Source organism: Mauremys reevesii, linkage group 23, assembly GCF_016161935.1.
Source record: "Mauremys reevesii isolate NIE-2019 linkage group 23, ASM1616193v1, whole genome shotgun sequence".
NCBI lineage: Eukaryota > Metazoa > Chordata > Testudines > Geoemydidae > Mauremys > Mauremys reevesii.
The window spans coordinates 2,824,130-2,851,079 of record NC_052645.1 but is presented as its reverse complement, the minus strand read 5'-3'; the positions used below and the strand labels follow the sequence as shown (position 1 = coordinate 2,851,079).

At 54.8% G+C, this 26,950-nt stretch overlaps 5 non-coding genes and 1 pseudogene across 5 annotated transcripts; 5 read left to right on the top strand and 1 right to left on the bottom strand.

Moving 5' to 3' along the window:
* The first annotated feature begins 4,801 nt into the window (after window positions 1-4,801).
* On the top strand, window positions 4,802-5,008 carry LOC120389498 (annotated as a pseudogene).
* A 5,704-nt stretch (window positions 5,009-10,712) lies between these two features.
* Window positions 10,713-10,785, top strand: TRNAR-UCG. Its single transcript has one exon. It is a non-coding gene; the product is annotated as a tRNA-Arg (tRNA).
* A 4,227-nt stretch (window positions 10,786-15,012) lies between these two features.
* TRNAK-UUU lies at window positions 15,013-15,085 on the bottom strand. Its single transcript has one exon. It is a non-coding gene; the product is annotated as a tRNA-Lys (tRNA).
* Window positions 15,086-21,398: 6,313 nt separating this feature from the next.
* Window positions 21,399-21,470, top strand: TRNAE-CUC. Its single transcript has one exon. It is a non-coding gene; the product is annotated as a tRNA-Glu (tRNA).
* A 1,241-nt stretch (window positions 21,471-22,711) lies between these two features.
* Window positions 22,712-22,783, top strand: TRNAA-UGC. Its single transcript has one exon. It is a non-coding gene; the product is annotated as a tRNA-Ala (tRNA).
* Window positions 22,784-25,205: 2,422 nt separating this feature from the next.
* Window positions 25,206-25,278, top strand: TRNAM-CAU. The gene has a single exon. It is a non-coding gene; the product is annotated as a tRNA-Met (tRNA).
* The last annotated feature ends 1,672 nt before the right edge of the window (window positions 25,279-26,950 follow it).

Genomic DNA, 26,950 nt, shown 5'->3' with positions numbered 1-26,950 from the left:
GAGCCCTATTATTATTACTAGCATTTGTTTCCCAATCTATATCCGGGAAGTTAAAGTCCCCCATGATCAAGCAGTTCCTATTAGTGTTTACCTCCTTAAAAACATTAAAGAGCTCTCTATCCATCTCTAAGCTAGATCCTGGCGGTCTATAGCACACCCCAATCACTATCCCGGGTGAGGCTCTGGTAGTTTTCTTCCCCAATGTGACCATTGCCCAAACAGACTCTGTATTGTCCATTGCAGTGCTAGTTATCTCATTACATTTCACCTCATTATTGATATACAGTGCTACTCCCCCACCTTTACCTTTGCATCGGTCTTTCCTAAACAGCACATAACCTTCCATACCTGTACTCCAGTCATGGCTACCGTTCCACCATGTTTCTGTTATTCCTACGATATCCGGTTTCAATTCCCGGACCAGGAGCTCCAGTTCCTCCATTTTGTTACCTAAGCTTCTCGCATTGGTGAACAAACATCCTAATTTTTCCTGTTGGGCTCCTCTCACTCTTTTCACCCAACTCGGTAGGGACACAGTACTACCAGTATGACTTGTAGATCTAGTATCTGTCCCCCCCCTCTTCCTTACACGTAACCGCCCCCCTCTGGCTATATCTGTTGTTATCTTGTTGTCCTCACTCCCAATGTGAAAATTTGGCGTGGAGAGCACTAGGACCTCTCCCGACCGTCTCCCCCCAGTGTCTAGTTTAAAGCTCTTTTAATCAGATGAGCCAGCCTCCCTCCTAGAAGTCTACTTCCTTCCCTACTTAGGTGGAGCCCATCCCTTGAGAACAGTTGTCTGTCCCCAAAAGCCTCCCAGTGCCCATACATCCCAAAGCCCTCCTTGTAACACCACTCCCTCAGCCAACTATTAATCGTCACGATCCTCTCACCCCTTTGCCGCCCTTCCCTAGGGACAGGTAGAATCCCACTGAAGATCACCTGAGCCTCAATTTCCTTGAGCGTCTTACCCAACCTGGCATAGTCTCCCTTGATCCTCTCTAGCGAGAATCTAGCTGTGTCATTCGTTCCTACATGAAGGATGATCAAAGGGTTCTTACCCGCTCCTCTTAGGATCCTTTTCAACCTCAGGTCCACATCCCGTATTTTAGCACCCGGTAGACAGCACACCCTTCTGTTCTCAGGATCGGCCCTGGTCACAGGCCTGTCCAACCTTCGCAGTATGGAATCCCCAATCACGTAGACCTGCCTTCGCCTGGGGACAGCACGGTCCTCTAACCTATCCTCCGTTCCCCCTGGTTGCAAGCTCCTTCCATTCCTATCATCCCTTGTGGTTCCCCTTAAGCCATCCTGTATCCTCCCTGGGCCCAAACTTGGTGCTACTTCCATTGACTCCTCCCCTTTTTCTATGGGACTGGCCGCTCGCCTCTTTTTCTTAGGCCTCCCACTGTCAGCTACCACTTGCTGTACCCCTTCCTCATTCTCCAAACCTTCAAACCTGTTCCTTAGCTCAATTTCCCCTCACTGGCTCTCCTTTCCTTGGCCTGCTTCTCACGGTCACATGCTTCCACCGCCCATCTTCCTCCTCTGGTGGTCCCCCTTCCTTGGCCTCAGCCCCTGCTCCCCCCTGTGCCCCTGGGCGTTCCCCTTCAGTTACTGCTTGCCATTGCTCCATCAGCCTCTCAAACCCCCGTCTATTCTCTATCAGGGTTTCCACCTGCAGCTCTAGGCCCTGGATCTTTTCCTCCAGCAGCTCTATTAGGCGACACTTCATGCATATATAGTACTGTTCTGGGTCCCCTGCTAGGACCAGGTACATACCGCAGCTGCTGCATGCTCTCATCCTCGGTGTGTCCTCTGCTGCTTGGCTCATGGCTGCTGCTGTCTCGGCCTCGCTTGGTGTTCTTACCTGGTGAGCACAGCCCCCCCCCCTCAGGATGAACCCCTCATCCCCCTGCACCCTAATCCTCTGCCCCAGCCCTGAGTCCCCTCCTGCATCATGAATCCCTCATCCTCAGCCCCACAGCCCTCACCCCTGTACTCCCTCCTATCCCCAAACTCCCACCCCACAAGGTGCACACATCCCCCAACCCACACACCCAATCACAACCCCAAACTAAGTCCCAAAGCCTGCACCCTTCACCCCTTCCTGCACACCCACCCCTGCCCCAGCCCCGAGCCGGCACCCAGCATCCAAACTCCATCCCAAAGCCTGCACCCCTCCTGCACCCTAATCCCCAGCCCAGGATCTGCACCCCAGACCTCCCCCTCCCGAGCCCCCTCCCAGAGCATTAGGCAGGTGGGAGCAGAGTTGGGGGGGGCAGAGTTGGGGGGCGGGTTCTGGGCACCACCAAAATTTTTACAAACTTGCCACCCATGTCCGCAGGAGGTCTCCCCAGGCAGGGTTAGCTGCCGTGGCAGGGGGTGGGGTGGGGAGGAAGTCTCCCCAGGCAGGATTAGCTGCCACGGGGGGATGGGGGAGTAGTTGCTGCAGGGGGGCTCCCCGGGTGGGGGGCTGAGTTAGCTGCGGGGCGGGGCAGGGGGGAAACGGACAGATGCGGTTAGCTGGGTGGGAGGGTGCAAGGTGGAAGTTTCACCTAGGGCCCAAAACTTCTTTGCACCCGTCCCGGGGCTTTCCGCACCCCTGACAGGAGGATTAGACACCTGCAGCCAATCAAGACAGAGCTACTCAGGGCACTTGGATTTAAAAAGGAGTTTGTGGTGTGCGTGTGAGGAGCTGGGAGACAGAGGCGCAAGGAGCTGAGAGGGAGAGGGTGAGGGTGTAGCTGCTGGAGGACTGAGGAGTACAAGTGTTATCAGACACCAGGAGGAAGGTCCTGTGGTGAGGATAAAGAAGGTGTTTGGAGGAGGCCAGGGGGAAGTAGCCCAAGGAGCTGTAGCTGTCATGCAGCTGGTACAGGAGGCACTATAGACAGCTGCAATCCACAGGGCCCTGGGGCTGGAACCCGGAGTAGAGGGTGGGCCTGGGTTCCCCCCAAACCTCCCAACTCCTGATCAGACACAGGAGGAGGTGACCCAGACTGTGGGTTCCACCAGAGGGGAAGATCACTGAGGTGAGCAAATCTGCTAATAAGCGCAGGACACACCAAGGTAGAGGAGGAACTTTGTCACAGCCTCTAATTGCAGTGTTTTTAAACGGTCTGCATGTTGCTTGCAGGCTCCTAACACTTGCCACAGCAGCTCCTTTTAACTTCCATCCAACCATCTGTACTTATGCCGATAGGTCGACTTTAGGTCTTTAACTTTGATTGGTAGCTGAGAAGATGGTAAATTGGACAGAAACCCGTTCGACAAACCTCTTCATTTCCTTGTTATTTCCTGACTTCTTTATTCATCACCTTTTCCTTATTTCCCAGCAGATTGACTAGATCTGGGTGCTAGCAGGGGGACCTGATGGGCTCCTTATTTTCTGGTTTCTTTCGGAAGCATTGAACTTGCCAGGGCACAGTCAGATTCTGGATGCTCATGGAAATGTAACACCTCGTGCTCAGCTTTAGTTCTGTTTCTCAGCTCTTTTGGAAAATCGATCTTTAGTCTGACATGCAGCATCCTTGCATTAGGAGATGGCTAATTAATAAGACCACAAACCTTGGCAATCAAATGGAACCTGAAGTCCATAGAAGACCCCGAAAGGCCCTTGGGGAGTGGAGTGCAAGTTGAGGAAGACTTCCTGCACAGCTTCTCTCTCAATTCTCGTTTTCCTGTATTGAGCACAAAAGTCGGGAATCAGCTCAGGGTAGGGTTATACCATGTGTGTGCAGTGGTTAGACAAGAAACAGCAAGGAACTGGACTGGTATGGAGCAAAACTATCTTATGTGTGCCTGATAACTGTACGTTTGAGAAGGAGCAGAAAAGAGCATTGGGGCTGCGGGATAGCGCTTGCATAGGCTTTCTTTGGCCTGTTTTGCTGTAAGAGTAAAAGTGAGAGATTGTTAGTCACAGGTCAGTGGGTGGGTTTATGCAAATTAGGAGTGTACAGGGAAACCAGCAAGAGGAAGGAGGGTGAAAGACTTCTCTGTCTTTGAACAGAATTGTGTGTTAAGGGCTCTTGCTTTGAATTCTTCCAGTGGAGTCATTTCGGGGAAGTGATCATCACTGAGTTACCTAGTTATCAAAGTTTTGTGAATGGTGTTTGGTGTGTGTCTGGGAGCTCCTCGTGCTGAAGTAGAAAGCAGTGGGGGAAGAGCGGCTGCCTAGCATTTGAGACTCTTAGCATTGTTTCTCGGCTCCTTGGAGCTAAGATCAAATGTAGGAGCTAAGATCTGGTTCAGAGATATTTACACAGAGTACGTCACGGCCCACCATCAATGCAAAGAGTAAGCCGGCATGATTTCACGCACCCATAAGGCTGAAATGACCTGTAAACTTCCCCTGTTAGACTTTATTTTTTGAGCCTTAAACCAACCACACTGAACTCTGCCCTGTGAGGATCATCCTATCATCATTACCCATTTGGTTCATTTATTTATGCTCATGACTATCCATAACCTGTTTGTATGAGTGATGTACCCTCACTGCTTGTTGGCTGTACCTTGAACTCACCCACCATATACCCCGCATTGGGGACATGACAGACTGTGTATATGTATGTGCCGTCCAATACCCAAACGCTAATATCCCCCTACAGCCTGTATCCTACCCCCAATGACACAATAACTGACTCTTCAAACATTTTGTATCGTTTATTTTTAAATATGCTCTAATAAACTTTAAATTTGCTTCTTGGCTTTTTGAGCTCAGAGGGGGTGAGTAGTCTCTTGGTCTCTTCAAGGCTGTGATCAAATGTCTTGATGTTTTGGTCTTTTGGCCTCGAGATGAAAACCTTATCTGTGTCTGGGGAACCTTGAGGTAAAAAATATTATCTAAGTTATATCTGTTCTTATCAGTTTAATATCTGATAGGTCCTTTGTTGGAGGACTGTATGTTAAATTTATTTTTGAAACAAGGGGATGGAATAGGAGCTTGCTCTGTCCACCCCATGCATTGACCTGGTATTGCAGTGTCTCCAGGACCAGTCTCTCTTCTTTTGGGGAGAATTGTCTGGTTAGAAAAGCAGAAAAAGTTTCACTCTAAAGATGCTGATTTGAGAAAAAAAATTTAAAGTAGTTGAAAAATCAGGCCTCTTTAGCACTTTGGTTTCTTCATAACAACATATTGTTAAAATTTCTTGGGAGTGTTTTCTGAGTCTACAGATGTGAGTTTCTTTGTCTTGCTGGCAGGGGCGGCTCTAGAAATTACACCGCCCCAAGCAGGGCGGTGCGCCGCGCCGCCCTTCCCCGTCCCGTGGCCGGGGCAGAAGTGTCTGCGGCGGGTGCGCTGATCCCGGCTCTGGTGGAGCATCCGCAGGCATGCCTGCGGGAGCTCCGTCCGAGCCGCGGGACCAGCGCACCCGCCGCAGGCATGCCTGTGGGAGCTCAAGTGGAGCCGCGGGAAGAGGGGACCCGCCGCAGTCTTGCCTGCGGCAGGTCTGTTGTCCCGGGCTCCGGTGGACCTCCCGCAGGCATGACTGCGGAAGGTCCGCCGGAGCCAAATACCGCCCTGCCCCAACAACGCCGCCCCACGCGCCTGCTTGGCGCGCTGGGGTCTGGAGCCGGCCCTGCTTGCTGGAGGATTGTTTTAAAAGCTGAGATTCTTCTGTTTGCTGTGAGTCTTTTCAACAATATGAGGGATGAATGCTTTCCAGACTGAGGGTCTGTTTGGGAGATGGTTGGTTGGGGGCGGGGGGGGGTTCTGTGTGTGTGGGGGGGACACACACAGATTGGCAATATTCGAGGTCACATGTATATCAATAACTGGATGAGTTACACAGACTTCTCCCCACCCAGCCTATGTTCCATGTATCTTGACTGGGCCTGTCGCCCACCATCCCAGAGCAGAAGCCTGAAGCCTGAGCCCCACCGCACGTGGGGAGGTGGGGAACTCCCACTGGTTGCCTGCTCCTGCAGTGTTTATGACTCCGGAAGGGGGTAGGGACCAGCCCCTGCAGGCAGCCCGGGGGAAAGAGCCGCTGCTTTGCTGCCCCTGACTCCCCCTCAATTACAGCCCAGGAGCCTGTGGCCACAATAAAAGCCCCTGGTGGCCACACTTGAGAAATGCTGGAGCCTCACAGTAAACAAATCCCAGCAGGTTAGTCACTCCCTGTCCCCCACCCTGGGAATTTCCTGCCCTCTCCCACCCAGACCAACCTTCCTGGAAGTTCCCACCCCCTATGTATTTACTGCCCTTTCTCCCCGCCAAGGGAACCCGCCAGCAACTCCCTGATCATCCCTCCCTCAACTGGCTCCACTGCAGCCATTTCCCTTCCCCGGCCCCTGGGAGGACGGAATGAGCTGGAGCAAAACATGGATGTTGCACTGCAGCCTGTTAGGGCAAAAAAGGCAACTGGGGACATGTCAGAACAGGAAATAATTTCACAGCACAATTCCCCCCAGGCTCTTTCCCTGCACACGGATATTCCAGCTTGTCCTGCATGTGACAGAAACATTCAAATCTAGGGCTGGCAATTAATTGCCGTTAACTTACGCTATTAACTTAAAAAAAATCATGATTAATCTGTTTTAATCGCACCGTTAAACAATAGAATACCAATTTAAAATTACGGGATTATATTTTGTTTTTCTACATTTTCAATATATTGATTTCAGTTACAACACAGAATACGACGTGTGCAGTGCTCACTATATATAGTTTTATTACAAATATTTACACTGTGAAATATAAAGTGCTTTAGGGCAATCTCTGTATCATTAAAGTGCAACTCGCATATGTAGCTACTGCTCCCCCCAATGTTGGGCTGTGCCCCCCTAGGGGGCTGTGAGGGGGGAGCAAGGAGCGACATCGGGGCTCCCTGCCTCCAGGTCACCTTCCCCACCACCTGGGCGGCATAAGGAGAGGACAGAGCGCAGCAGCCCAGCCCCCTCCCCCGCTCCGGGACCGCCCCTGGCCGCGAGCGGGATTCGAATCCCAACGATCGCAGCGCGCCCGGGAGCGGGGGCAGCGAAGCCTGGGGCCGAGGAACCGGCGCCTCCCACCACGCGCCGAGTCTCTGTCCCGCGCTCTCTCCGCCAATCAGGGAGCGGGGAGGGGCGCGGCGAAGTGACGAGTTACGGCCCCTCCTCCAATAGAAGGTCGCGTGTAAGAGAGAGAGAGAGAACTACGCTTCCCAGAGTGCACCGGGAGGGGGCGCGTTGCCTGAGCAACCTGCCGTCACCTCCGCTCTGAGACGAGCCAGGAACTTCAACTCCCAGCCTGCCCCGGGGCGCCTCCGTCCTCTCCAGCCCAGGTGAGGGCGGGTCCCTGGGTCAACCTGACACCTCCCCCCAGCGCAACTCCTCATCCCCGCCCCGCCCCCAGAGAGCCCCGCCCCCCGGTGCAGGGTGTGACGCTGCCCCGCGCAGGAACGTGCTGCGCCGCTTCGCCCCTTCCCCCCCCCGCACAAAGCGGCTGGTGGGGGCGGGGCCGGGTCTGGCTCTGCCCGGGGGCTGGATCCCCGTGTCCGCCCCGCGGGATGTTCCCGGCGCCCCTTGTAACCCCGGCGGGGTGTGCGCGCGCCCGGGTGGGTCCGCCGGGCCCAGGCACCGGCCGCGAGTCACCCCCCGACTCCCGCTGCCCCCGCCCCGCCCCCTGCCCCGGGGGAGCCCGGCTCTAAACACCCGCTGCAGGGACAGCGACACCCCCGGACAGACCCGCCCCCGGCCGGAATGAGTCCTTCCCCCAGCCCCCCCCAGCCCCGCTGTGCCCGCCCCCAAAGCCCCGCCCCCTGCCCCCCGCTGTGCCCGCCCCAAAGCCCCGCCCCTGCACCCCGCTGTGCCCGCCCCAAAGCCCCGCCCCTCGCTGTGCCCGCCCCAAAGCCCCGCCCCTGCCCCGCTGTGCCCCAAAGCCCCGCCCCGCTGTGCCCGCCCCAAAGCCCCGCCCCTCGCTGTGCCCGCCCCAAGCCCCGCCCCGCTGTGCCCGCCCCCAAAGCCCCGCCCCGCTGTGCCCGCCCCAAAGCCCCGCCCCTGCCCCGCTGTGCCCGCCCCAAAGCCCCGCCCCCGCTGTGCCCGCCCCAAAGCCCCGCCCCTGCCCGCCCCAAAGCCCCGCCCCTGCCCCCGCTGGGCCCGCCCCCCCCGCCCCGCCCCCCGCCTGTGCCCGCCCCACAGCCCCGCCCCCTCGCTGTGCCCGCCCCAAAGCCCCGCCCCTGCGCTGTGCCCGCCCCAAAGCCCCGCCCCTGCCCCCCCGCCCGCCCCAAAGCCCCGCCCCCGCTGTGCCCGCCCCAAAGCCCCGCCCCTGCCCCCGCTGCCCCCGCCCCTGCCCCGGGGCCTGGCTCTAAACACCCGCTGCAGGGACAGCGACACCCCGGACAGACCCGCCCCGGCCGGAATGAGTCCTTCCCCAGCCCCCGCTGTGCCCGCCCCAAAGCCCCGCCCCTCGCTGTGCCCGCCCCCAAAGCCCCGCCCCTGCACCCCGCTGTGCCCGCCCCCAAAGCCCTGCCCTGGACCCCCGCTGTGCCCGCCCCAAAGCCCCGCCCCCCGCTGTGCCCGCCCCCAAAGCCCCGCCCCCTGCACCCCCCGCGGCCCCCGCCCCCTGCCCCGGGGGAGCCCGGCTCTAAACCCCCGCTGCAGGGACAGCGACACCCCCGGACAGACCCGCCCCGCCTGCTCCTTCCCCAGCCCCCGCTGTGCCCCCCCCCCCCCCCCCCCCGCCGTTGTGCCTGCCCCTAAAGCCCTGCTCCGCCCCTTCCCCAAAGCCTTACCCCGCCCCCCATACCCCCAGCCCCCCCCCCCCCCCCCCCCTCGGTCACTGCCCACCGCCGTGTGGGGGCACCAGCACTGTGCCGGGTCGTGATGGGAAATTGTCCACGCTGGCCCAGGAGAGACGTGTGTGTCCCTGCTGCCTCCTGCTGGTGGGGCTGAGCCCCACTCTGTGTGTGTGGTGGCTTTGCAGGATTTTGTATCCTGCAGCAAGTGACACACACACACACACACACACACACACACACACACACACACACACACACACACACAAAGGGACTCACACAATCCCAAGAACACTCACACACAACACACCCACAGGGACATGCTAGCCCAACCCCAAAGAGAGAAACAATCACACCCCCAGCCACACTCACAATCACTCCCCCCACACCACAATATTCACAATCGTGCTCAGAGACACAACTGCACACAGTTCACTCCCACTGCTCCAAATACAAGGACCTCCTGCCCCACACAGCATGTGCCGAGGCCTGTGGAACTCACTGCCACTGGACAGCTACCCATGAGAATGATCCCCTCGTGTTGGATCATCTGCTTGGCCCCCCACTCCCTCTCGGGGTGCACTGTGCGGCGTGGCTGGGGATTGTGCAATGGCCCAGCACCAGGCAACGCACAACGAACACCACAGGCCCTGCCCTTCCTCACCTGAGCTGCTCTCCAGGTGCATTGGAGCCCAGCACCCCGCACCTTGGCACTCCTGCCCCATAGGGGGTGAGCTGCAGCCCCTGCCACACTCCACAGAGGGGAGAAAGGTCAGGCCAGCCAGCCATTGTAAGATGGGGAAATCACCATTGGGGTCGACGGTATGGGGGCTGTGACAAACGGAGAAACGGTTGTCGTGCCGGCAGAAGGCAGCAGAGCACACACACACACACACAATTGCAAACATACATGAACACATGCATGAATCCAGCCACACACACACAAACACCCGCACAAATCCAGCCAACACCAACACAAGCCTGGGAGCCATGGGAGCAGAGCAGGCTGGGGCTGGGTCACTCCACTTCCCGCAGGAATTAGCCAGCCCCATGTCCCACGATGGCCTGGGGCCAGCCCCTTCTGCTTCCCCATGGAGGCCTGGGGCCCCAGCCTGCTCTGCTCCCCTGGCTCCCAAGCTTGGGGGAGGGGGAACTGCCCCACAGCACTCGCCGGCGGCGTGGCTGGGAGCCAGGGGAGTGGACCAGGCTGGGGCTGGGTCACTCCACTTACCATGCAGTGAGTGCAGGGGCAGGGGCCATGGGGCCGAGCCGGGCAGCCCCCTGCAGCAGCTCCCCACCCAGCTCACCACCGCTCCACTTCTCCCCCTCCCAGGCTAGCCGAGCCAATCAGCTGTTTAGAGCGGCAAGCCTGGGAGGAGGAGAATTAGAGTGGGGCGGCGTGCTCAGGGGAGAAGACGGGGCAGAAGTGAGCTGGGACAGGGAGCGGTTCCCCTGCACGCCCCTCCCCGTTACTTGCTGCGGGCAGCCCTCCCCGCACCTCCCAGCCCCTGCCCCAGCTCATCTCCACTCCACTGCCCCCCCTGAGTGTGCTTTTTGGTGCCCCCAACCACTTGGCACCCTGGGCGGCCGACTAGTTCGCCTAGTGGTTGCACCGGCCCTGGCCACTGCCTGTCAGCAGGATTCCCCCTCCTCCTCCTCAGGGAGACTAAATCTCTGCACCTAGACAGCCGGTCCGTCCGCTGCACCTCAATCCCCCATGCCTGAGCCTCCCTGCCAAAGCCCTGCACCTGGCTCCAGAGAATTAAGTCTCACATCTCACTGGGAACTTGACTTTTTGTGCCCAGAGAGTCTTGGTCCCCCTCAGTAGCTGACCTGAGAAACACAGTGTCTGCAAAAGCAGCAAAGAGTCGTGTGGCACCTTATAGACTAACAGACGTATTGGAGCATGAGCTTTCGTGGGTGAATCCCCACTTCATTGGATGCATCAGTGTCTGCCTTTTCCAAAGAAGTGCCTGGAGGGCTTTTTTTCTGTGTGACCACGTGGCCTAATGGATAAGGCGCCTGACTTCGGATCAGGCGATTGAGGGTTCGAGTCCCTTCGTGGTTGTGCTTGTGCAGTTTTACCTTTGGGCTGAAAGTCCTGCTCCCTTCAGGGCTGGAACCTCTTCTTGGCCGCTCAGGCCAATGCTCTGGCTTCAGCTAGAGCCCCGGGAAGGAGTTGGGGGTTGGGTGTCACAAAGGCTGGGGCATGAGCCCCAGGTGCTTCCAGTCTCGCCTTTGCCCTTCCTGACTTGCCAAAGAAAATGGGCGGCTGCCCGGGCTAGCGTGTGGAGCAGTTTCCCTCTTCCAAGTGTGTGCCTGTCCCTGTGCTGGACGGGGGTTGCTACATAGCACCTTGGGAGCCTGGGTGTTTCTCTGCTTCTCGCCAGCTGGGGAAAAGCCTCTTGGGTAAAATCTCCTGCCCCACTGCCAAAGTGAGCACCTGGAGTGGGAACGGTAAGAGGCGCCACCAAGGGGGCTGGCCCTGCTTTCCTACCGTCTTCGATAATGGCCACAGAGCATCAGCAGCTGCCCTGCATGCTGGTCTGTGGGTGGCCTTCAGTGGGGGTTTGGCAGGGCCGGCTCCAGACCCCAGCACGCCAAGCACGTGCTTGGGGCGGCATGCCGCGGGGGGCACTCTGCCTGTCGCTGGGAGGGTGGCAGGTGGCACCGGTGGACCTCCCACAGGCGTCCCTGCGGATGCTCCTCCGGAGGCATGGGACCAACGGAACCTCCGCAGGCATGTCTGCAGGAGGTCCACCGGGACCGGCGACCGCCAGAGCGCACCCTGCGGCGTGCTGCCGTGCTTGGGGCGGCGAAATTGCTAGAGCCGCCCCTGGTATTTGGCACGGCAGGGAGCAGCCTGGCTGGGTGTTTTTGTGCCTGTCTGAAGGCCACACATAGGCATGGGCCTGCCCTCCTCTTGCCCTGCCCTCGGCTGCTCTGTGGCTTTTAAGCCTTCCCTTGGAGCCGTCAGCACCAGCTGCCTCTGCTCTAGGTGCCCAGAGGAGGAGAGGTGCTGGGCTCTGTGACGAAGTGGAGGATTTTCTTGGGGTTTTCTGTGTTTTCCAGTAGTTCACATGCACAGGGAGTGGGACTCAGTGTCCCCAGGTGTTACTGGTTTAACGAGGTGAAGGGAGAGGGAGTTTGTTGTTACAGAGGATCGGAGAGGGACTTGGGACCCCGGCTGATGGCCTGGAGGATGGAGACCCCAGCGACTGGTGACCTGGTCATCCGGAGACCCAGCTCAGGAGTCACAGCCGGTTCTGGCCAGTGGGAATAAAATGGGCTGCAGAGAGAGGACCCCGGAGAGGAGAGGAGGCCCAGGCAACCCTGTTTACCTGGAGAAAAGACAATGCACATAGGTGGAGCTTGGGGCCGGGCAGGGGCGGCTCTACCTATTTGGCCACCCCAAGCAGTCATGCGCGGGAGGTGCCCCGGAGACCCGGGAGCAGCGGACCTCCCGCAGGCATGACTGCGGAGGGTCCGCTGGTCGCGCGGCTCGGCTGGACCTCCCGCAGCTGCAGACGGTTCGCAGGTCCGGCGGCTCCGCTTGAGTTTCCGCAGGCATGCCTGCGGGAGGTCCAGCCGAGCCACGGGACCAGCGAATGTCCGTAGCTGCGGGAGGTCCACTGGAGCCGCAGGACGAGCGCCCCCTCCGCAGTCATGCCTGCAGCAGGTCCGGTCGTCCCGGGGCTCCGGTGGACCTCCCGCAGGCATGACTGCGGCAGATCCGCCGGCCCAGCCTGCCGCCCCCCCGGGATAGGGCCGCCCCACGCGCGTGCTTGGCGTGCTGGGGTCTGGAGCCGGCCCTGGGGCTGGGGATATCAGAGGCCCAGCTGGGAAGCAGCGGGGCTCGGGGCTGGCGAGGGGAAGCCGGCAGAGCCCACCTGGCTGCAAGGGGACTGGGATGTGCTGTTATTGTGAGAGGCCAGGCCTGAGGCCCTGAGAGTTTCCTGTGCTGTGTTCAACTCTCAATAAACCCTCCTGTTTTATGCTGGCTGAGAGTCACTCCGGTTTAGCGAACAGGGGGCATCATCCCCTTCGGGGGTGAGGAGGCCCAGGGGGTCCAGAGCGCGTGGACTCCCTGAGGGGGCCCACGGCGAGAGACAGACGTGCTAAGGCTCAGAGAGGTGCGGCTCCAGGAGGTGGGGGGCCTGACCCCGAGAGAGAGTGGACCCCCGTGAAGGGCTGTCGCACTGAAAGGGGCACCCCCCACGGACCGCACGGGGCCAAGAGTGGGCACGATCTGTGAGTCCGTGACAGGCAGTGACATCACAAAGGCCTTTTGCAGGACCTCAGACTATTGGTCAAAGGTGGTGGGGAGGTGGTGACCTCACAGAGAGATGCTGACATCAGCCAGGCAGGACAGGGGCGAGGGGCCAGGGAAACCTCAGAGACCCTGTGGCTTTGCTTCAGCAAGTCTCCTTCTCCAGGTCTCTCTTTGAGGACTGAGAGAGTATTCGGGTTCACGGACGTGAGCGCCAGGAGGAACCTCTTTCGAGTTTTCTCCTTCCCTTTAATGATTTTACTAGAGACCCGCCGTCCCTGTTTAGAAGGTAAGAGCCTCCTCGAGGGAAGGGGTGTCCTGGGGGTGTCACAGTTCGGATGCCGGTGCCCCCCCCATGTAAGGAAGTTCCCACCACCTGCTCTGTGTTCGCAGGGCGGGAGAGAGCAGCATCCACGGCAGTGATTTGCTCCTGGCTGCCGGAGCAGAGCAGCAGGCTCAGCTGTCAGAACTTCCTGGAGCGATGAAAGGGGAGGGCCCCATGGCTCTGTAGCAGGAATGCAGGGCAGGCGAGTTCACAGAGGGCATTGTGGGATACTGGCACAGGCCAGTTATGGTGATATAATGAACAGCAGCATCTACACTGACACTCTGTCACTTCAAGTTTGCTGGAAAAAGCTCTAGACCTCTCATCGAAGTGGTTTTATTTTGTCAGCAAAACAGGGCAGTTTTGTCACCAGACGTGGCATTGCAGTGTGTGCACCAGCCACAAGCTGCCGGAGGGAGCGTTGTGTCGTTGTGTGTTTTCAAACACCTGAGCAATATAATTGGGCTCAAATAACTGTGTAGTGCAGACCTGGCCAGAGATTCTCTCTCTCTCTCTCTCTCTCTCTCTCTCTCTCTCTCTCACACACACACACACACACACACACACACACACACACACACACACACACACACACACACACACACACACACACACACACACACACACACACACACACACACACACACACACACCCTGCGGCTCTGCTTCGTGGGGCCCAGGGGGGGATGGCAGGGAGTCAGGTGTGAGCAGACACTTTACTTTAGTCACAGGCAGGCACCATGGCTTAGCTGGTTAAAGTACCTGTTTTGTAAACAGGAGATGCTGGGTTCAACTCCTAGTGGTGCCTTGTTGAGATGCTTTTAGAGCACCTGGTATTGGCTACTGTCAGAAGACAAAATACAGAGCTAGGTGGACCTTTGGTCCAGCCCAGTGTGGTTTTTCTTATGGTTTAAATTACACTCACTGGCACTGATAATAGAGTTACTCAAAGTTTGGGAGTTAAGAGCTGATAGGTCAGTGGTCCAAGCCCCTCGTGGATGATCCTCCCTCTGGGACAGGGGCAGGTCTGGGCTCTTGCACCAAATGCTCATTGTGGCTGCCAGAATCTGTGGGCAGCTCATTTAGTTTGCACCGAGGGTTGAGTCCTTGATTCACACAACAAGGATAACAACCCTTTGTTTCTCCTGCCCCTGTAACATGGAGACTGGGAATCCAACACCAGCCACCAGTGATCATTTCGGCAAGCAACCCAACCTATTTCCAACATACTGTGAAATCCACATGCAGACTCATACACGAAACCTTGCAAGAAAATCTTCCTGAGGGGTCTGAAGCACCTGCTGCTGGAGGAAGGAGGAGCTGTGGGTTGGGATTGAGGAGCAGCGTGAGGAGGGGGGCCTGTGGGTTGGGATTGAGGGGCACTGGGAATAGAGGGGACATGGGTTCGGGCTGAAGAGCGTCCTCATTTGGGGATCCAGCAGGACAGGGGAAGGCAGCAGGTGATTCTAATTCCTTAGGGATATTCTGTGTGTTTGCGTGTGCAGGGAAGGAACATGCTCTATGCCCAGAGGCCTTTATTCCTCCAGGCTGCAAGGTCAGAGGGGCTGTCAGGAAGTTGCCCCTTCAATCCCCCCCACACAAAGGCCCTTCTTAGGATTTGCAAAATCCTGAAGAGAAAGAGTAACACCCGAAGAAGATTCCAGAAAATCAGATTTTTACAAAAATAGTGAGAAGTTTATTACCTGACCAGGGACTTGAACCCTGGACCCTCAGATTAAAAGTCTGATGCTCTGCCAACTGAGCTAGCCAGGCTCACATAAAAAAACTTCAAGTTGGTGCAGAAGTGAAGCTAGTCAAGAAAAAATGAGTGGGAAACAATAGGGGAAACCTGCTGCTCTCTCTCTCTTCCCAGCCCTGGCCTGGCTGGGTATTAGTGCTGGTTAAAAAGACGGGAAAGTGTCGGTATCTACCAGCCATTCATAGCTGTACAAGACTCAGGCACAATACAGAGGTGCCCATCTGCAAGTGCCGAATGGTTGGATTGGCTAATGCAGCCTGTAGACGTCCAGGGCACGCTGGGATATACAGCCAAGTGTCCATCACCATCATCATTTCAAAGGGATAATGATAATGGTAGCAAGGTTCACAACTGACTCAGCAGTTGCATACAAAGGTGCACGTTTGGCAGTTACGTTGGCTCAGGTTGGCCACCCCGGTCTAGATGTAGAAGTTACAACATTTAAACTGGAAAGAGGGGCCAATTTCCCCATCATTTCCCACCTTTACATCCAAACACGATGAAGGTAGCAGATAGAGCCAGAGCAGGTTGTCTATGGGACCAAGTATATGCAGAGTCTCCTCGACAGAGGTTTGTTCAACCTGTTCTTAAAAACCTCTGAGGAGAGAGACACCACAGACGCCTTTGGGAGCCTATTCCAGAGCTTAACTGCACTCAGAGTCTGACATTGGTGAAGTAGGAGGCTGAGGCCTGGTCTACACTAGGCGTTTAAATCGGTTTTAGGAGCGTAAAACCAATTTAACGCCACAACCGTCCACACTAGGAGGCACCTTATATCGATTTTAATGGCTCTTTAAATCGGTTTCTGTACTCCTGCCCGACGAGAGGAGTAGCGCTAATATCGGTATTAACATATCGGAATAGGGTTAGTGTGGCCGCAATCGACGGTATTGGCCTCCGGGCGGTATCCCACAGTGCACCACTGACCGCTCTGGACAGCATTCTCAACTCGGATGCACTGGCCAGGTAGACAGGAAAAGCCCCGCGAACTTTTGAAATTCATTTCCTGCTTCCCCAGCGTGGAGAGCTCATCAGCACAGTTAACAATGCAGTCTCCTGAGAATCGAAAAAGAGCCCCAGCATGGACCGCTCGGGAGGTACTGGATCTGATCGCTATATGGGGAGAGGATTCAGTGCTAACAGAACTGCGTTCCAAAAGACGAAATGAAAAAGTATTTGAAAGAATTTCTAAGGCTATGACGGATAAAGGCCACAGCAGGGACTCAGTGCAGTGCAGAGTGAAAGTTAAGGAGCTCAGACAAGCCTACCAGAAAACCAAAGAAGCAAACGGAAGGTCCGGGGCAGGTCGATAAACATGCCGCTTCTATGCTGAGCTGCATGCAATTTTAGGGGGCTGCGCCACAAGTACCCCACCCCTGACCGTGGATTCCGAGGTGGGGGTTGTAATCTCTGCCATGTCTGAGGATTATGCAGACGGGGAGATGAAGAGGAAGAAGAAGAGGAAGACCTAGCAGAGAGCACACAGCACTCCGTGACCCCCAGCAGCCAGGAGCTTTTTATCACCCTGACGGAATTACCCTGCTCCCAGCCCTCACAAGCAACTATTCCAGAGAATGACGCCATGGAAGGGAGCTCTGGTGAGTGTACCTTTGCAAATAGCAAACAGTGTTTTTTAAGCAAGCCTTTTTTAATGATTGATTTGCCCTGAGGACTTGGGATGCATTCGCAGACAGTATAGTTACTTAGAAAAGTTTGTTAACATGTCCGGGGATTGAGAGGAAATCCTCCAGGGACATCTCGATGAAGCGCTCCTGTAGGTACTCCAGAAGCCTTTGCAGAAGGTTTCTGGGCAAGGCATCCTTGTTCCGCCCACCATGGTAGGACACTTTACCATGCCATGCATGTAGCAAGTAATCAGGGATCATTGCGTGGCAAAGCATCGCAGTGTATGGTCCCGGGGACTGCTGGCATTCAAGAAGCATCCGCTCTTTATCTTGTTCTGTTATCCTCAGCAAAGTGATATCGTTCAGGATAACCTGGTTAAAAATCAGGAATTTAAGTAAGGGGGGTGGCCATTTCTCTACTGGGTTCGTGGAATGCAGCAGCTTAAAAAAAACACTTTCCTGCACGTAGCGAAGCGGGGGGAGGGGAGGAGTGAAATGCCAATGATCTTTTCTGTTTGGTCACCAGCGAGGCGATCTTCCCCAAGCTACCGGACAAGCAGTGGGTGGGGGGGAGGGGGAAGGTTGTTGATTAGCAGGGAGCTAGCGTGGTATTAGCCATGCGTTGGGGGGGAGGGGTAAATCACTGAGACAGTGGCTTACCATGGCCGCATGCAAGCTGAATTCTGATGCCTGGACCTGATGTGTCTGTGAGATCTGTAACCCCAGAGCTGCAAGCAGTCACTATTAAGATGAAAAATGCGACCTTGTAGGGAAATCACATGTGCTAGGTGAATAGTGATGTTCACTGTGAAACAGTATAACCATTGTTCTGTAAAATGTATCTTTCTAAATATTTATCTCCCTCATGCAGCTGCAAATTTTTCAACCATCCCTCCTCCATCCCAAAGGCTAGCACAGATAAGGCGGAGGAAAAAGAAGACGCGAGATGAGATGTTCTCGGATATTATGGAAGTTACACGCAATGAAAGAGCTCATCTGAATGAGTGGAAGGACGTGGTTTCAAATTACAGGAAAGAGGCCAGTGAACGTGAGGACAGGAGGGACAACCGAGATGAGAGGTGGCGGCAGGAAGACCGGCAGGAAAATCAGCGGTTGCGGCAGGAAGATCCGCGGTGGCGGGATGCAACTCTGGGGCTGCTGCGTGATCAAACTGACATGCTCCGGCGTCTTGTGGAGCTTCAGGAACGGCTGCAGGATCACAGAGTGCCGCTGCAGCCCCTGTATAACCACCCTCCCCCCTCACCATGTTCCTTAGCCTCCTCACCCAGACGTGTAAGAACGCGTGGGGGGAGGCTCCGTGCACCCGCCCACTCCACCCCCGTGGACAGCCCAACCAGAAGGATGTCGTTACTCTGAATTTTTTTTTAATGGCCTTCTCCATCCCTCCTTTCCTCCTCCCAAAGCACACCCTTACTTCTCTCCCTCTTTTTATAATGAATTAATAAAGAATTCATGCTTTTTAAATGAGAGTGACTTTATTTGCATAAGTAAGCTGTACTCGAAGGGGAGGGGGAGTTGCTTACAGGGACTGAGTCAATCAAGGGGGTTGGGTGTTCATCAACAAACACAGCAGTCACACTGTACCCTGGCCATTGATGAAGCTCATTTTCAAAGCTTCTCTGATGCGCACCGCTTCCTGGTGTGCTCTTCTAATCTCCCTGGTGTCTGGCTGCGCGTAATCAGCGGCCAGGTGATTTGCCTCAGCCTCCCACCCCGCCATAAAGGTCTCCCCCCTTACACTCACAGAGATTGTGGAGAATACAGCAAGCAGCAATAACATAGGGGACATTGGTTTGGCTGAGGTCTGAGCGAGTCAGTAATGTGCGCCAGCGAGCCTTTAAACGGCCAAATGCACATTCCACCACCATTCTGCACTTGCTCAGCCTGTAATTGAACAGATCCTGACCACTGTCCAGGCTGCCTGTGTATGGCTTCATGAGCCATGGCATCAAGGGGTAGGCTGGGTCCCCCAGGATAACGACAGGCATTTCAACATCCCCAACTGTTATTTTCTGGTCTGGGAAGTAATTCCCTTGCTGCAGCCGTTTAAACAGAGTAGTGCTTCTGAATACGCGAGCGTCATGAACCCTCCCTGGCCATCCCACGTGGATGTTTGTGAAACGTCCCTTGTGATCCACCAGTGCTTGCAGCACCATTGAAAAGTACCCCTTCCGGTTTACGTACTGGGTACCCTGGTGCTGCGGTGCCAAGATAGGGATATGGGTTCCATCTATCGCCCCCCCACAGTTAGGGAATCCCATTGCAGCAAAGCCATCCACTATGGCCTGCACGTTTCCCAGAGTCACAACCTTTCGTAGCAGCAGCTTAGTGATTGCTTTGGCTACTTGCATCACAGCAGCCCCCACAGTAGATTTTCCAACTCCAAATTGATTCCCGACTGACCGGTAGCTGTCTGGCGTTGCAAGCTTCCACAGGGCTATCGCCACTCGCTTCTCTACTGTGAGGGCTGCTCTCATCTTGGTATTATGGCGTTTCAGGGCAGGGGCAAGCAAGTCACAAAGTTCCATGAAAGTGCCCTTACGCATGCGAAAGTTTCGCAGCCACTGGGAATCGTCCCACACCTGCAACACAATGCGGTCCCACCAGTCAGTGCTTGTTTCCCGGGCCCAAAATCGGCGTTCAATGGATAGAATCTGCCCCATTACCATCAGGATCTCCAAAGCGCCGGGGCCCGCGGTTTGAGAGAATTCTGTGTCTACGTCCTCATCACTGTCATCGCCGCGCTGCCGTATCCGCCTCTTACTCGCCTCGGTTCGAAGGTCCTGGTTCAGCATATACTGCACGAGAGTGCGCGAGGTGTTTAAAACATTCACGATTGCGGTATGGAGCTGAGCAGGGTCCATGCTTGCTGTGCTATGGCGTCTGCACGGTTCACCAAGCAAAAAAGGCGCGAAACGGTTGTCTGCCGCTTTCAGGGAGGGAGGGAGGGAGGGAGGGGTGAGGCTGTACCCAGAACCACCCGCGAAAATGATTTTTGCCCCATCAGGCACTGGGATCTCAACCCGGAAATGCCAAGGGGCGGGGGAGGCTGCGGGAACTATGGGATAGCTACGGGATAGCTACCCACAGTGCAACGCTCCAGAAATCGACGCTAGCCTCGGACCATGGACGCACAACACCGATTTAATGTGTTTAGTGTGGCGCACTCGATTTTATAAAATCTGTTTTACAAAACCGGTTTATGCAAATTCGGAATAGTCCCGTAGTGTAGACGTACCCTCAGAGTTAGAAAGCTGTTCCCAGCATCTAACGTAAATCTCCCTGGCTGCAGATTAAGCCCATTACTTCTTGTCCTACCGTCAGTGGACATGGAGACCAATTGATCATCATCCTATTTATAAAGACCAAACTTTTCTCTCTGCAGTCATCTGTTAAATGGTTATTATCCCTCTTCTTGCCTGGGGTAGAATGGAAGAGGAGGAAATTCTATTTGTTCTCTCTTCATGTTTTACTGAAGCTCAGAGAGGAAGGAACCTGATCTGCCTTAGATTGTAGAGCGGACAGAGAATTTATTTCATTTTGGGCTGTGACTATAAGCATAAGAGTGACACCTAAGAGCTGTTGCTGCTGCCCAATATGGGGCTTAAACTCATGCTGGCAGGATTAAGAGTCTCATGCTCTACCAACTGGGCTGGCTGGATTTGAAGTCAGTCAAGTGCCCAGTCGCAGTGTAGAAGGAGCCCTGAGGGCATTTATTTGCGGAGCTGAGGTTCCCTGTCTGACATTTGCCTTCTTTCCTGGTTCATTATGGCTCCAGCGAGCAAACCGGAGCTGTCACAAGGCTGGTTAGATGCTGCTCTCTAGCCCAGAGAGCTGGGGTTGATTTAACATGCTGTCACCATCAGCTGGTCAGAGTAACCAGCGGGGAGGGTGGCATTTAGGATTCTCCCACCAGTGGGAGGTGCTGTTGGACTCATCTAGTGGGGGAGAGTCTGAAAAAGCTTCTCAGCTCCCAGAGAGGGGGTAGACAAGCCAGTTCCCCACACACACATTTTCACAGGGAATCAGGTCCCCTGAGGAAAAACTCAAAAGAAGCCTGACCCAGGAGTGTCAGAGAAGGGAATCACTGTTTGCCTTAAGAGGTAGGTGAGGGAAACCTGCAGGTCCTTAGCTCCCTCCAGCGCCTGATAGAACCATTTGTGGGGAAGATCTGGGGAAGCCGAGGAGGACAAGGAGACGGGAAAAGGGCTTGCAGCTGTTGTGCAATCACCATGCTCCCAGCAGAAGGGTCCAGGGGTCTCAGCACTCAGAACTCACAAGATGGCAAAGCTCAGAGGCCCGTTACATGGAATCAGAATGTGATCAGCTCACACCCAGGGGGAGCAACACCCCTCCCTTGGTCTCTATGCCAGAGCTCCTATCAAATCAGTGTCCTTCCTGCAAGAGCGGGCTGCTGAGAGGGTTGTGATGGGGTAAATGAAGACAGAGGAGGATTGTTCCTCATGGGGTTTTTGTGTGGCTCTGTGATCCTGCTGGAGGAAGCATGATTTGAGTTTGTTTCAGTGGCTTGGGTTGGGCTCAGGTTGTGACCCTGAGTACAGGGATTCCTGCACTTTCTGCTCCCAGCCCCTCAGGGAATGGACAATGGAGCAGTTTCAGAAAGTGGATAGAAAGTAGCCTAAGAAAGTGTAGCATAAGAGAGAAAAAAAATAACATCAGCTCCCTGGTGGTCTAGTGGTTAGGATTTGGCACTCTCACTGCCAAGGCCTGGGTTCAATTCCCAGTCAGGGAAAAGTGACTTTAAACCAGAAATGCTTCAGTTATTCTTCACTTGCAATGTAAACGAATCCATGGTATTTTCCTGATGCCCCCATCTTCCCACTGTCTCCATGGCAGGGCTGACTTCAGGCACCACAGCAGCAAGCAGGTGCCTGGGGCGACCAAAGGAAAGGGGAGGCTTCAGCAGCAGTTTGGCCCTCTTGGAGGGAAGGACTTGCTGCTGATTGCAGCTTTTTTTTTTTCCCCTCTGCTTGGGGCGGCAAAACGCTGGATCTGGCCCTGCTCCAGGGAAGACAATTTGTTAAATCCCAGATGCGTGCAGTTCTATCAGGTCTCAGCCTGAGTCCTTAGGTCTTAATCCTGAGGATATTGTCCCACCATGGGGCCATTTCCCGCCTCTCTTTCCTAGGGAAGCACAATTTTCCTTGCACAGACACAGGAACAGCAAGATCTTTCTCTGTCCCTTGTGCAAAGCAGGGGGCCAAATTCCATGGAAACAATGGACAAGCAGGGGGCCCTGGGCACATCCAGCCCTGGCTGTGAGATGTTCCCTCCCCTCTTTCTTTATGCCCCTGTTGTTATTTCATGGATTGTCTGGGATGGGGGAAAAGCTGAGTTCACTCCAGGTGGAGGGGAAAAAGGACCCTGAAAATCTCAGGACCCAACCCCTGCTACCAGGATCACCGAGGTGCTGGGGATTTGAGTAGGAAAGGGACTGTGTGAATTGTCAAGGTGGGAATGAATAACAATCTACCACAAGATCCACCTCATTAACCACTGACACAGGCTAATCCTGCTGTCGATAGAAGGGAAACTGGGAATGATTCTTTGCTGTTCAGCCATGGAAACAGTGACCCAATTGCACCGCAGTGAATGTGCTGGGGAAAGCTGGACTTCACAGGCAGGTGGAAACATCTGGAGCTCCCCACCCCGCTTCTGCCGCCAGGGTAGGTGTTGAGCTGCTCACAGCGTCCCCCACCATGACCTTGCAGCACGGGGTGGCAGCACCCCCCACCCAATGCAGGGGAGAGGGCTGAGCGTATCTCTGCACCCTGAGTCCAGGGCACAAACTCTCTCTGCCCCACACATAGAATCTGGCCCTGCTGCAAAGTGACCCCTATGAACAATTAACCTCCAGGAGAGCAGGATTGGCCCTCAGAGAGGGGAATGGGCTTCTCATGAGGCTTATAGGTCACTGGATGCAGTGGAAACAGGAGGGCTCTGAGTGTAACCCATAGCCCACCTAAACCATCTGGGGATGTAGCTCAGTGGTAGAGCACATGCTTTGCATGTATGAGGCCCTGGGTTCAATCCCCAGCATCTCCAAGTTCATTTTTTCACCCTGGTGCTTTGCTCATGCCCAGAGGGGATGTGGCCCAGCAGTCTCCCTGCACCAGTTTCAATCCTGCTCAGTGAGGGGCAAGTGCCAATTGCATGGAAGGTCTGGGGGGTGGTTTCTGCTCCTAAGTCACCTTGGTACATTTAAGATTCCCACCTGCTGTGCTGCTTGGGACAAGGGTAGATGAGAAGGGCGAATCCTCCAGCACTGGAGGGAAAGGTCCCATCTGCACAGACTGAGAGGCAAGGAAACACAGGGGCAGTCAGTGCTCAGAGAGGAGAGAGGTCAGTGATTTACACCCACCAGGGGACACTGTCTTTTTGAGGCGAGTGCAGTTTGCTTGGGATGATGCTGATGATGGATAGAAAAAAGGCTGGAGTCAATGACTGATGAGACCACAGAAGGGGAAGGGGAATGGCAGCCCCACAGAAGGTCCTGGGTGCTCAGATGCCCCAGTTATTGCACCCTGGCCTGTCACAGAGAGAGAAAAGACCCAGCGGGACCCAGCCCCCCTACAGTGATCCCATGGACAAGAACCTGGCTGGGAGTGGGGTGAAGTTCCCTCTGGGCAAAGGGGAGCTGAAATCCCTCAGTGTCCTGGAATTTAAGCAATGGAAGCTTCAAACCCTGCAGGGGTGTGGGCTGAGGTGCATCAGCAGAAGGTTGGGCTGGACAGGGGCGGCAGGTTTGTACAATTTTTGGTGGTGCCCAGAATGGGACCAAGTCCTGCCCCACCCCCCACACACACGTGCCTAAGGCTCTGGGAGGGAGTTTGGGTGAGGGAGGGAGAGGGGCTGGGCTCTGGGAGAGTTTGGGTGCAGGGTCTGGGCTCAGTCAGGGGGTTGTGCTGCAGGAGGGTGTGCAGGGGGCAAGCTCTTGGAGGGAGTTTGGGTGCAGGTGTGGGGTCTGGGTTGGGGGTGCAGGAGAGGGTGAGGGGTGCAGCATTTACCTCGGGCATCTCCCAAAAGCAACCTGCACCCTCCTCTGGCAGCAGCCCCTAAGCGGGAGGGCCAGGGGTGTCTCTGTGCATGGCTGCCCGCAGACTTCACCCTTGCAGCTCCCATTGCCACAGCTGGCAGAGTTGGCACTCAGGGCGGGGCAGCGTACGGAGACCTCCCCCACACCAGGGACGTGCCAGCCACTCCCGGGAGTGGTGAGCCACATGGAGTGAGGGCGGGCAAGAAACCGCCTTAGTCCCCTTGTGCTGCTGGCGGTGGTGGCGGGGGTCCCTGGGCCCTTTTAAATTGCCCAGGGGTGGCAGGCAGCACTGAGGGGGACACTCCCAAGGGCCTAACGTTGCTTTGCACAATGATAAATCTTGGAACAGGACAGAAATGAAATGGCAGCAGAACCTAAGGAATTAAAAGCCTCCGGATTCTTGTGTGTGCACTGACTCCGACCGGAAACTGTAATTTGACTCGCTTTGTGTCTGCGGCTGGTAAAATATCAAGGCAAAATCATTCCAGTGATCGTGACCCTGGGATTGAGGAGGCTTTGGTGTTATTAAAATGTAACTAGAATGTTACACTTGTGTTTTTAAAGGTGGCTTCCCCAAGCAATCCCAAGTTGTTCTTCCCACAGCTGGCTGATGGGGGGCAGCAGGGGATCTCCCCAATCTGGGGGAATCTCTCTGGGCCCCACTGTTAATTCTCCATCCTTTCTCCCCCTAACCATGCCCACCCCTCCCCACCCCATTATCAGTGTTTTGGAGCAACCCCTCCCTCCCTCCCTTTATGGGATACAGACTCTGTGACAGAGACTGACTGGGGCTCCTCTCTGCATGGCCCCAATGGGGAAGGAAAGAGACTGGAGGGAGGGGGAGAAGACGAGCAGAAGGAGTCAAATGGGGCTAAACCAAAACAGAGGAGATTTTCTTTCTGTCAAAATGTCCTGGAGTCTCATGGCTGAAAAGCCGCATCTTGAGTTAGGTTTGATGCATCAACCTTTCAATTACCAGGCAAAGGTCTGAATCACAGAGACTGATAACTGCCTGCTTCCCAGCTTTGCCTAAGAGGCACCTGCAGTGGTGCAACTGGTTAGCGCAGAGGGGGCTACTGCTGGGATTATGAATTCAAGCCTTATTTAGAGCACTGGTTTTTATTACCTGTGTAGTTTCCCCAACTTGCTTTGCTTAATTTGCATGGAAAGTGCCCTACTAGGAAAAGGAGAGTAAGTTCTAAAATGTGGAAGTAGGTGCATAGCTTGGAAACATCCCCCCTGTGCTGCCATTAGTTCCAGTAGATTGTTCACTGGCAGCCTGAATTGATTTCTTTGCTGCTGTGAAAGCTGCCATGAAAAGTCTCTGGTCACCAGAGCTCCCTGCTTCTTCCAGCACATCTCTGGCTCCTTCCCTGCCCCAGTCACTGCTGTAGGAGGGTCCTATAAACACTGAGCCTAAAACTTTTCCAAGCCTTCTTAGCGCAGTTGGCAGCGTGTCAGTCTCATAATCTGAAGGTCCTGAGTTCAAGCCTCAGAGAAGGCAATGGCTTTTGCTCCCTGCTTCAGATTTTCTACAGGAAATCAGAGAAAAGAAACTAGAGGAAAGTGGTTTCTAGACACCCTCCCACCCATCTCACACACACACACACACACACAGACTTTTCTAGGGCATTTTCTTTTCCTTCTCTATGGACCTTGTATTTTTCACAGAGCAAAATAAAACAAAAACATGCAAGCCCAAGCCTAATACAGTATGAAACTCAATACAGATCAAATCTCACCCTCAGAGATCTTCCAATAAGCTTCTTTTGCAGACTAGACTTATTTTATGTCTGGGCCCAATCTTTTCACCTCGTATAGTCCGTGTTCCAGCTCAGGTGGTAGCTAGGGGATGTCTCATGACTGCAGCCATGTTTGTTCAGTTCCACCCCCTTATACAGCTTTGGTACAAGGCAGGAATTCTTGTCTCTCTCTTGGGGAAGAGCCCCAGGTTTAAGATGGATTCCTGTACCAGGTGACATGGTCACATGTCCTGTGAGACCCCCAAGCCTTCATTCTTCCTGGCCTGACTCACAGATGGTGCAGGACAGAGCCATCTCCAGTCAATTGTCCTGGTTGATCGGAGCCATCAAGAGTCCAAACCACTATTAATGGCCCACACTTTGCATCATTACAACAGGACCTCAGAGTTATAGTTCATATTTCTAGTTTCAGATACAGGAATGATCGGTTCATACAAATAGGATGAACACACACAGTAGATTATAAGCTGTGTAATGATACCTTACAAGAGAACTTTTGCATGAAGAATGTTCCAGTTACATTATATTCACACTCATTAGCATATTTTCATAAAATCCTATGGAGTGCAACGTCACAGCAGGGAAAGGGTTTTACTGCAGCACCTGGGAGCAGTTGAGTTTCATGTTCAGGCTGTGGTATGAGTTCCTCCAGGTTTCTTGTAAGCAGACAGGGACCTTCGCGGGTGCTCTCGATACAGGAATGGCCCAGACACGATAAAGTGATGGGGATTGCATTTTCCTTTTTTATTTCTGTATTTCCAATGACATTTCTGTTTGTGATTTCATTTTGCTTTGTATAACTGTGTTTTCTCCTGGATTTGATATTTAACTGAAAAAAGAATAAGACCTCAGGGCGCCGGATGGAGGAGCAGGCTGGGGCGATGACTGCTAAGAGAGTGAGAGTAGCAGGTTTTCTGTATTGTTTCCTGCCTTCATTTTCATGACTAGTTTCTCTTCTTCATGAAATTTGCTTCATTTATGTGTAAGCCTGGCTAGCTCAGTTGGTAGAGTATCAGACTTTTAATCTGAGAGTCCAGGGTTCAAGTTCCTGGTCAGGTAAAAAGGGAACAGTTCCCCACAGAAGGAAAGAAGGCATCTCTCCAAGTTGTTATTTGACATCACCTTTTCCCCCAGGACTTGTTCTTTCCTAGGAAGGGCCATGTACTGCCTGGGACTGAAGGGGCAACTTCCTCACATGCCCACTGGCCTCTCAGTCTGGTTTAAGAAAGGCCTCTGGGAGCTGCAGCAAACTGCTGCAGGCCAACTTGGTGAGTAAAGGCAGGGCTGCCCCCACAGGGTCATCCACACCAGAGCTCAGCAGAGGTCTGGGGGTTCCCTATTGGTCCCATGGTGTAAGGGCAGCACTCGGGACTTTGAATCCTGCAATCTGAGCTGAAGTCTCGGTGGGATCTG